The sequence below is a fragment of the Pipistrellus kuhlii genome, unplaced genomic scaffold (genome assembly GCF_014108245.1).
Source record: "Pipistrellus kuhlii isolate mPipKuh1 unplaced genomic scaffold, mPipKuh1.p scaffold_m20_p_3, whole genome shotgun sequence".
In the NCBI taxonomy this organism is placed as follows: domain Eukaryota; kingdom Metazoa; phylum Chordata; class Mammalia; order Chiroptera; family Vespertilionidae; genus Pipistrellus; species Pipistrellus kuhlii.
Window position 1 is genome coordinate 40,777,230 of NW_023425529.1, and position 11,367 is coordinate 40,788,596.

The window sequence follows — 11,367 nt, forward strand, 5'->3', positions numbered from 1 at the left end:
GAACAATTGAGACTATTCCACAGTTTTCCATTTTGGGGTGTTTTTTGTTTTGTTTTGTTTTGTTTTGGTGGGAGGGGGTAGCATGTCCTCCTCAGTTTAACAGTGAAACTTTTCCCCTTTTGTCCTGTTTTCTCCTCTTTGAAAGAATAGGGCTGCATTGGATAATTCCCTTCTAAGTTCTCAGACTTTATGTTGAAGCTTCCTGCCCACGTCCCAGGCCAAGCGGTTGTCAGTGAGTAAAGGAGAGCCCCCCACCCCCTTGCTGTGTGGAGATGAGATCGAGTACGTCAGGTTCAGGAGTGAGAGGCCAGCCTGGGCAAGCCCCCTTGAAGAGAAAGCCTGGCCCTCTTAGGAAGGAAGCCAGTTACAGGGAGTAGGAGCAGAAATGGTTGCTTGTTTATAGGTTTCATTTGCACAACCTGAGCGGCTGCCAGCCAGACTTCTCATTCTCAGATGCCAGTTAGTTTAGGGAATAAAGGAGAGTGTCACTGCTGGGCCAGGGAACAATGACACCTCAGGATCTGGGATTGGATGGTCTGTCCCTCTCAAGGGCCCAGCTGGCTGGATGGATCCCGGCTGAGGCCAAAACTATGAGAGAGGGTATGGGTTCTGGCCAGCATTGCCCTGCTATCCAACTGAACTAACTGTGGGATGAAGCTTTGCGGTGAGTGCATTGACCTCCATTAAGTGAATGTCAGTCAAGAGCAAGGCTGAAAGGTGGGCAGACAGACTGACCCCATAGAGCCAGATGATCCCCTGAGGACCCGTGTGTTTCAGACGGGGTCCTCCAACAAGAGCCACGATGTCAGCTCAACAATCATCGCCAGCACTGATGGAGTCCTTTCCATGTGTCACACACGAAGACCAGCCAGTGTGCTCTCGCCTTCATTCTCAGGGACTCTTGTCATCTCATTGTACAGGTGAGGAAGCTGAGGCACAGACAGGTAGGGAGATGTGCCCAGAAGCACGCAATTTTTAAGTTATGCAGTCAAGTTCTGACCAGAGTCCACCCTAGCCAACACCAAGGCCACACAGCCCCAAACATCACACCTTCACATACTGCAGCAGCCATTCCATTCTGCCTGCATTACTATGCAAAGTGCCCTGTGATCAGATTCACTGGAACTGGGGACCTCAGAGGTCATCTAGTTTCACTTCTTATGTGATGGTGCAATGCCCTAAACAACCCTTCATGGTTGTTCTGCCTCCACTTGAATACTTGTGGTGCTGAGGCGTCCCGCCCTTCAAGGCTGCTCATACCACGTTCCCAGATCTTATTCGAAAACCCCAGGACTTTGCAACCCAAGACATGCTGACCTAGATGAAATAGATAGAATAACAGGAAAAAATTCCACTCAGCCAATATATGAGCATAAATCCATACATTCATGCAAAGATGCCTCACAGAGAACTTAGATGCACATATATAGGGTGTCCCCCAAAAGGGGATACACACTTTGAATGATTATAAGGTCAGTGCTTACAGTTCATTTTCAAAATTTAAAAGAATCCTCAGAAATGAATAATTTCTTTTTTTGTCAAGCTTGTTTTCAAACTGATGACCATTCTGGTCCAGGCATTCCTGATAACACAAAGCAATGGAATTGCGAACATCAGGAATCATTTTGGTCAGTATTTGTGCGCCTTCACTTCATTGACTGTTGTGGTTTTATACCATAAACTTTATCTTTTATGTATCCCCCCCACTCCCCCCCCCCAAAAAAAAAGTCTAGTGGCACTTTAGGATAAATGTTCTTTGATTAAAGTTTAGTCTGGCTTCACCCATGATTTCAAACCAGTTAAGCCTGAAAAGGAGTGAAAATTAAATGACTTATCAGATGTTAAAGTATGTATACCTTTTGGGGGACACCCTATATATGCATATACTGGAGTGGACCAAATAAGTAGGTTGACAGTTGCGAGCACACAAAACACAGATGGTAGCCTTGTGTTATTATTTATCGACCTGCATGTCCTTTTCCATACGAACACCTGTAAACCTACTTCAGCTCACCCCTGTATGTACAGAGGAAGACACATTCGATTGTATTGCGGACAGTTCCTCTTCTCGGCCAGCTTGGTCTGGGCAGAAAACTCTGCGCTCGTCCTTCTAAGTTCTCCCCCAGTTAGTTAGTCCTCACACCCACCGCCTTCATTGTAAGCTCTCCCCCAGGAGCAACCATTGGAGGCAGCCAGCAAGGTGAGAGTCCCAGGAGGCAGGGTCCCGGACACCTGGGGAGGGAGAGGGACAGCTGCTGCCTCTGTGGAGGGTTGGAGGGTGGGAGGAGGGTGAAGCTGCCTAGGCCAGGCTCTAGGAGGCAGTCAGCGGTGAGCTCCATTAGGTGAATGTTAGGGATTGGATGGTCTGTCCCTAACAGACCATGGGGAGTGGGAGTGCCAGCAGTAAGTGTTTCCTGGGTGCTCACGATGGCCTGGTCTATGCTGTTACTGCACTGGCAGGGTTCAGGCTGGGCTGGAACACTGTTCTTAGAACTGGTTGGTCTCTGGTGGGACAGAGGACAGGGAAGCCGAGGCACTTGGCCACTGTTTGAAGGAGACCCCACTCATCTCTGGGCTACCAAAGTGGTGAGGGGTCTGTCAGGACCAGCGGGCTGTGAGAGCCTGGCACAGGGGACACATGCCCAGGCCAGCCGATTTCACCGCCCTTGCCCTCTGTGAAACCAGGACCGAGTCACTCCAGCCAGGAACAGAGGCTGGAGGGACCTTGCAGCCGGCGCAGCTCAGGTGAGGCCTGGACTCACTCCCACGGGGACCCCTTCCTGAAGATCCTGTGTCTCCAGCCCCCATCCCACTGTAGCGTGTGAGTGCCCTGGAAAGAGGCCCAGGACAGTCACCCGCATCTGATGGCTGGGGAACCACATCAGCCTGTCGTGTCCTCTTACTCAGTGAGTGTTAGACCGGTCCTATGTGTGGTTTTCTCCCACACTAGCTTGTATACGGTGCACCACATGTGGGTTTCCAGGCATTTGTTTTAAGTGTGTGGGCAGCCCTGACATTCAGCATCACACTCCTGGCCAGCCCTGGGCACATTAGTCAGACAAGCTGCCGAGCCACTCATCCCGGAGTGCCAGGCTGTGCTTCTGGTTCTGCTGGCCAAGCCCCATGCCAGTCCTCTGCCTGGAACGCCCTCCCCGACTAGCCAGCTGTCTGCCTGCTGCTCATCCCTCAGCCCCCAGGCAAATCCACCTTCCTGGAAGCCGGACTTCCTCCTGCCAGCCCGTGGATCCCTCTGCCTGTGGACTCAGTGCCTGGTATTTGTTTGTCCCGTGTTTGCCTTTGACACATCACAGCTGTCTCTGATAGATACTGCCGATGTGCTGGCAGTTAACCCGTGCACTGCCATCTAACTTTTCATCCGTATAGATGTTTGTTCAGCTCACCTCTAAAACTCCTTGAAACTGATACCCTGCCTCACAGATAGCTTCTACTGCTTTGAATCTTTTTCTTTAAAAGAAAAAATTTTTTTATTGCCCTAGCTGGTTTGGCTCAGTGGATAGAGCATCAGCCAGTGGACTGAAGGGTCCCAGGTTCGATTCCAGCCAAGGGCACTTCCACGCAGAAGGCCCAGGTTTGATTTCCAGCCAATAAAAAATATATATATGTATATATCTTTATTGATTAAATATATATATATATATATATATATATATATATATATATAGAATTGATTTCAGAGAGAAAAGGAGAGGAAGGGAGAGAAAGAAACAATGAGAGAAAGTCATTGATTGGCTGCCTCCTGCATGCCCCCCACTGGGGATTAAGCCTGCAACTCAGGCATATGCCCTGGCTGGGAATTGAACCGTGACCTCCTGGTTCATAGGTCAATATTCAATCACTGAGCCATGTTGGCCAGACCCTTCTACTGCTTTGTATTGTCATCCAATATGTGTTATATACCAGCAACATATGCCTAGGACCAAGAATGAATGAATGAATGAATGAATGAATGGGTTTGGAGCCTAGCTTCACCACTCACCAGCTGTATATCTCAACCCCAGCCCCCATTTGTTATAAAGAAAAGATGATGAGCAAAACAGAGAGAGAGCAGGTGGATGCCTCTATGAGATTTGGAGGTTCCAGAATTTGTTCATGGTGGGAGGGGAGCTTCAAAAGCAGTGGGTGTAATGGGGTCTGGGGATACATGTGTAGTTGTGTTTCCATAGCAAACACATCATTTTAAGCTATGCTATATGTTTATTTTGGATTAATGGAAACTTTGGGGACTAAGCCCCCAAACCACCTCTTGGCGTCACCACTGCAAAGGGCAGCCATCACAGGGGTCAGAGTGAACCCGCGATTCCAGGAGGTTCCGAATCCACAATGTAACACATAACTCGACTTGATCCAGCTTCCTAGGATCCCAGCGTAACCACCTGCCTCCATGTTTTGCCAGCCATGCTAATGTTTGTTTCACATTTCTGACGATGATTGAAAATAAAATTTCTCTCTCGTGTCCTCAAACCAGTGGCTTTGGAGAGCGGCTGGAGGCACAGACGGGAACAAAGAGAAGAGGATGACACAGGCAGACAGCGACAAGGAGGCTCAGAGAGACAGGAAGGGTGTGAGCAAGAGAAGATCAAGACAGAGCCTGGCAGAGGCCAACCAAAGCTGGGCGCCGCCATGGGCCACCTCCCTGGCTGCTTGCCCGGGTGTGTTGGCACAGCCAGCTGCTCTGTCCTCACAGAGATGATGACAGGACGGGCAGGAGTCCTTCCTGCCCCAGGGTCTGTAGATCTGCAATGAAATGATCACTCTTAGTGCTAAGGCAGTGGGATTGTGGGTGTTTCCCCCCTTCTCATTCACTCGTTCATTCGCAGGCTGTGCGAAGGGCACGGAGCTCAGCATCTGAAGGAGGAGGGAGACGATGGACAAAGTATATTCAAATCTATGACTGGGCCCTGGCTGGTTTGGATCAGTAGATAGAGCGTCGGCTTGTGGACTGAAGGGTCCCTAGTTCGATTCCAGTCAAGGGCAGGTGCCCGGTTGCTGGCTCGATCCCCAGTGGGGGCCATGCAGGAGGCAGCCAATCAATGATTCTCTCTCATCATTGATGTTTCTATCTCTCCCTCTCCTCTCCTCTCTGAAATAAATAAAAATATGTGTTTTAAAAATCTATGATTGGGGCAGCAATACATAAATGCTAAGACCACTGGTTCTAAAGACAGATGGCCTTGGTTCAAATCCTAGCTCTGGTACTCACCAGCTGTTTATCTTAACCCCAGGCAATCTTCCTGACCACCATGCCTCAGTTTCCCCTGGCACTTAAAATAGAGCAAGGAAGAGTTCTTTACAGGTTTCTTGTGAGGACCGAATGAGTTAATACTTGCAAAGTTCTTAAAACGGTGCTTAGCACATAACAAGACCATATAAGTGTGTATTAAACAAAGAAAAGAATAGGGCCACAGAAAACCTAATTTACAATAGATAGGATGATTAGGGACACACTCCCTGGGGAAAAAATGGCATTTAAAACAGACACACAAAGTGGCAGCTTCTGGAACTTCTCCATACTGTGATTTTTTTTTTTTAATTCAAAAAATAAATGTACATTTTAAATTTTTTTCGAATCCTGTGGATCAGTCTTTGATGATGTGCACTGCCTAGCCCCCAGGTTTGGTGGGCAAAGATGAGCACCCATTCTCTGGGGGTGTGGCTGCAGACTGGGGAGCTGAGCCTTGCTCTGCCATCCATGGGGAGCAAATCCACAGCTCCAGCCACCTGCACCTCGGGCTTTTTGATGAGATCACCAGCAGCTACAGGTGCAGGATCCAAGAACTAAGAGAGGAGAAACGGAGAATGCTGACCACCTACCTCTTCCGCTAAGTCTCTCCCTTGGGGACCCTGTGCTCCCCAGAGCCACTGCAATATGCCCTAAGGCAGTGGTCGGCAAACTCATTCATCAACAGAGCCAAATATCAACAGTACAACGATTGAAATTTATTTTGAGAGCCAATTTTTTAAAACTTTAAACTTCTTCTAAAGCCACTTCTTCAAAATAGACTCTCCCAGGCCGTGGTATTTTATGGAAGAGCCACACTCAAGGGGCCAAAGAGCCGCATGTAGCTCTCGAGCTGCAGTTTGTCGACCACTGGCCTAACCCACTTAGTCCAAATCTCTGTTTGTAAGCAAGGAAACTAAGGCCCGGGGAGGGAAAGGACTTGCCTAAAGCCACGTGGCCACTGTGGCCACAGCTCCTCTTCCCCACCCCGCTCACCGTGGGAGGACTGCCTGCCACCTGCCTGTGCTGCCTCCCATTCCGGCTCAGAGGGCACTTTTCCGGAAGGCAGAAAGCGCCTAGCATGTCCTGCTGCCATGGCCCTAGCAAAAAGTCACCGTGTCAACCCCTCTGCTCCCCAGAGTCCTCTGAGTGCCAGGAAAGCCTGCCCTCACCTCCACTCAGCAGCCTGGAAACATCGGGCTGCCCACAGCTCACACCCCAGCCAGAGCTCCGAGGCCCCGAGCCAAGAGCATGGCAGTCAGGCGAGGCCCTACATGTCCAGGCTCCTGGCCCGGGTCCATGCTGGTCAGTCTAAACACATCCGAGCCACCGGAATCCCACTTGCTTGTACAACTAAGTGGGCCTGGGGTCTGAGACTGGCCTTCTTCCTCCTCCTGGGACAGCGGTCAGCAAACTCATTAGTCAACAGAGCCAAATATCAACAGTACAATGTTTGAAATTTCTTTTGAGAGCCAAATTTCTTAAACTTAAACTTCTTCTAACGCCACTTCTTCAAAATAGACTCGCTCAGGCCGTGGTATTTTGTGGAAGAGCCACACTCAAGGGGCCAAAGAGCCGCATGTGGCTCGCGAGCCGCAGTTTGCTGACCACGGTCCTGTGGGGTCCCTGGGCCCACGCTCCTGCCTCCATGTCCCACCCACCGCCACCAGCAGAGCAGCCTCCTCCGGCTCCACCAGTGGGAGGTGGGGCAGCCTGCCTGCAGGGCCCAGGGCACGGGAGAGAAGACGCCCTCTACGCACAGCTTAGTCAGACTCCTAGCTCTCCAGGCACAGCTCCCAGAAGGAGCTGCTGTCAGCATGTCACTGTGAGGAACGGCAGCCATCGGTCCCCTGGGAAGAAAGCCCCTTCACCCTCAGGTGCCCCGTCAGGCTGGGCAGCAGGAGGGCGAGGCTCAGGTCTTGAAGAGTCCAGACCAGGCGTCTTCAAACTGCGGCCCGCGGGCCACATGCGGCCCGCAGAGGAGCCTGATCCGGCCCGCCAGGTTTTTTGGGCAGTGAGCGCAGCCGAGGTGTTACAGTAGGAACTAGTAGTTCATATAGTCCCGGCCCTCCAGCTCTCTGAGGGACCGTGATCTGGCCCCCACTTTAAAAAGTTTGAGGACCCCTGGTCCAGACCCTCGGAGAGGGGGGCCTGGGGCAACTGGACAGGCCTGAGTAGACACCCACGTAGCTCAAGCCCGTGGCCCTGGCAGATGCGAGGAGCCCAGAACTCTGGGTCGGGGGCAGGGCATAAGGACACATTTAAAAATGCACCTACTTCCTGGCCTAGCCGTCCATGGAAGGGAGGGAGGGATCAAGAACAGCAGCCGGGTAAGAGCTTTTGCCTGAGCCACCAGCCCTGTATCTGACACTCGGGCCACTCTGGCAGCTGTACCAGCGGGGAGCTGAGGGTGCCCCGACTCTGGGAGGCGGAGGATCGCAGTCCGGTGCGCAGGGCGCTGGGAGCGGGGGGTGGGCAGTGACTGGGCTGTGCACCAGCATTCCAGCGTGGAGCAGCCGTGGGCCTGAATGCTTGGGGGTGAGCCCTGCAAATGAGCCCCCCCCCTCCCCACTCTCTGGACTCGCCCTCTGAGGCATCCTGTCCCCTCTGCTGGCCTTGTTCTGCATCCACCTGCCCAGCGGCCGGCGGGTCTGCTCCATGCGGAGCCAGGACTGCCTGTCACTCACAGAGCCTCCAGCAGGCCCGCAGAAAGGGTCCCACAATGAAGGCAGCAAGGGAGGACGGGAAAGGGGAAATTATACGCCGGGGCCTGTGAAATGCTGGAGTTCTTCCGGGGGGCACAAGGAAAGGTCACGGAGGAGCAAGGCCCACGGCCTAGGCAGGGCGGAAACACATCCAGCCCTTTCACCAACCCACCCGTTACTAACCAGTGAGGTGACCTCAGGCAACTCTCCCGGGGCCCCCATCTCTCTGACTGTAAACAGGGGTAAAAAGACCTCATCATCAGGGGGGAAAGATAACAGAAGTGAAAGGGTGCTAGAAAGGATGGAAGCAATTCAAACTGATTAGCATGCTAAGTACAGGAAAGTCAGCTATATTAAGAAACTTAATTGTGCCCTGGCCAGTGTGGCTCAGTTGATTGGAGCATCGTCCTGTGCACTGAAGGTTCGTGGGTTCAATTCTGAGTCAGGGCATTATAGCCAGGTTGTGGGTTTGATCCCCAATCGGGGTGTGTGCAGGAGGCAACTGATCAATGTCTGTCTCTCTCTCTCTCTCCCTCTCTCTCTAAGAAACAAAATAAAATACAAAAAAAAAAAAAAAAAACCAGAGCAGAGACCTAAGGCAGGACTAGGAGAGAGGGAGGACTGCCTCCCAGGGAGAGGAGCGCAGCAGCTGGAGGCTTGGCTCCCCATCCTGCCCTTCCCTTTCACCAGATCCTGCTCAGCCTGCTGGAGACGTGCCCCTCCCTGGTGTGCACCCCCCAATGAGAGTCCTGGCCTGGTCCCCAGCCTGCCTCGGGCCTGCACAGGGAGGCTGAGGATAAGAGGTAAGGAGGGGACGTGTGTGTGTATTTGAGAGAAGGGATTACCCTCTGTTCTGTTCTCCCTCATAGGACTCGCGTCCCCTCTGCTTTACCTCTTTTAGGTAAAAGGGTTTTTGTTTTGTTTTTAAATATATTTTATTCATTTTTTACAGAGAAGAGTGGAGAGAGAGAGTTAGAAACATCGATCAGCTGCCTCCTACACACCCCCTACTGGGGATGTGCCCGCAACCAAGGTACATGCCCTTGACTGGAATCGAACCTGGGACCTTTCAGTCCACAGGCTGACGCTCTAGCCACTGAGCCAAACCGGTTTCGGCGGTAAAAGGTTTTTTAAAGGCTTGACCTTGCACTTCCTTCTCCCAGCCATCCCATGAATTCCTCCTCCCTTCAGGGTTCCCCTGAAGCTGGGACACAAACTGAGAGGCCTACTCACAGCCTGGCTGCCCGGACATCCGACCCACCCACCCACCACCCCTGGGCAGCGAGGAAGATAGACAACACCCTCAGAGCCCGAGTCGCTGTGGCCTGGAGCCTCTCCCTCCTCTGCGGTGACGAAGCCTGTCCCTGGCCTCCAGCACCAGGTCAGCGTCCTCCCGCCGCCCTTGGCACTGGTCTCCCGGCCTCTCCCATGGGCTCCAAGGGGTCCTGCCCAAGAGATTGGGCAGCTGGGACGTTGCAGGCAGTCCGAGGCTGAGGGAGATTCAAAAGTTGCCAAAGTCCTACAGGAACATAGGAGTGACCAGAGACGTAGGCGTGACCACAGGGACATAGGAGTGACCAGAGACGTAGGTGTGACCACAGGGACATAGATGTGACCACAGGGATGTAGGTGTGACCACAGGGACATAGGAGTGACCAGAGACGTAGGTGTGACCACAGGGACGTAGGAGTGACCAGAGGAGAAACCCTGACGGGGACACAGCCCCCACCTCGCTTGGTTGCATCATCGTAGGGCTGGTCTCTCCCTTGGGTCTTAGAGGAAGCGGAAGAATAGGCCCGTCTTGCCGGAGCCCGACAGACAATGGGTTTGGAAGAGAAGGAAGCCACTGGGAGTCCTGACTCACTCAGGCCGGGGCTCAGCCTTGTGTTTGCTCAGCTCTGGAAGCTTCTGTGCCCAGCGGTCCTCCACCTCCGCTCGGGGCAGGGGAGCTGGCCGGGTTACCGCGCCACCTGCTCCACGCCAGGCTCTCCCTGGGGAGCGCTCTGCCTGACTGCCGTCAGGCTGAGGACACGGGGAGCCCACGGCTGTCACGTGGCTCGGCGGCAGAGCTGCAGTTCGGTTGCCTTTTCACCAAGAGCGGGACTAAGATCACCACACCCATCTCACCGACGGAGGGACGGAGGCAGAGAACTGTTCACTGACTTGCTCAGGTTCACTTAGAAGCCTGAGGTTTCGTCCCAGTTGTGCTGCTGTCGCTAAGCGCCTGGCGCTTCCGGGAAGCAGCTTGCATGAGTCCCTGAGCAGGGGGACGAGGTCTGGCGCTGAGGGGTGAGGGGAGGTGTGTGTGGGGGTGAGTGTGTAGGTGAGGGGAGGTGTGTGTAGGGGTGAGAGGAGGTGTGTGTAGGGGGGGGAGGTGTGTGTAGGGGGGAGGTGTGTGTAGGGGTGAGTGTGTAGGGGTGAGGGGAGGTGTGTGTAGGGGTGAGGGGAGGCGTGTGTAGGGGTGAGGGGAGATGTGTGTGTAGGGGGGGAGGTGTGTGTAGGGGTGAGTGTGTAGGGGTGAGTGTGTAGGGGTGAGGGGAGGTGTGTGTAGGGGTGAGGGGAGGTGTGTGTAGGGGTGAGGGGAGGCGTGTGTAGGGGTGAGGGGGTGTGTAGGGGTGAGTGTGTAGGGGTGAGGGGAGGTGTGTGTAGGGGGGGAGGTGTGTGTAGGGGTGAGGGATGTAGTGTGTAGGGGTGAGGTGTGTGTAGGGGTTGAGGGGAGGTGTGTGTAGGGGTGAGGGGAGGTGTGTGTAGGGGTGTGAGGGGAGGTATGTGTGTTGTGAGGTGTGTGTGTAGGGTGAGGGGAGGTGTGTGTAGGGTGTGAGGGGAGGTGTGTGTAGGGGTAGGGTGAGGGGAGGTATGTGTGTAGGGGTGTGTAGGGGTGAGGGGAGGTGTGTGTAGGGGTGAGTGTGTAGGGGTGAGGGGAGGTGTGTGTAGGGGTGAGGGGAGGTGTGTGTAGGGGTGAGGGGAGGTATGTGTGTAGGGGTGAGTGTGTAGGGGTGAGGGGAGGTGTGTGTGTAGGGGTGAGGGGAGGTGTGTGTAGGGGTGAGGGGAGGTGTGTGTAGGGGTGAGTGTGTAGGGGTGAGGGGAGGTGTGTGTAGGGGTGAGGGGAGATGTGTGTAGGGATGAGGGGAGGTGTGTGTAGGGGTGAGGGGAGGTGTGTGTAGGGGTGAGGGGAGGTGTGTGTAGGGATGAGGGGAGGTGTGTGTAGGAGTGAGGGGAGGTGTGTGTAGGGGTGAGGGGAGGTGTGTGTAGGGGTGAGTGTGTAGGGGTGAGGGGAGGTGTGTGTGTAGGGGTGAGTGTGTAGGGGTGAGGGGAGGTGTGTGTAGGGGTGAGGGGAGGTGTGTGTAGGGGTGAGTGTGTAGGGGTGAGGGGAGGTGTGTGTAGGGGTGAGGGAAGGTGAGTAGGGTGTCCAGCCTGAGCCCT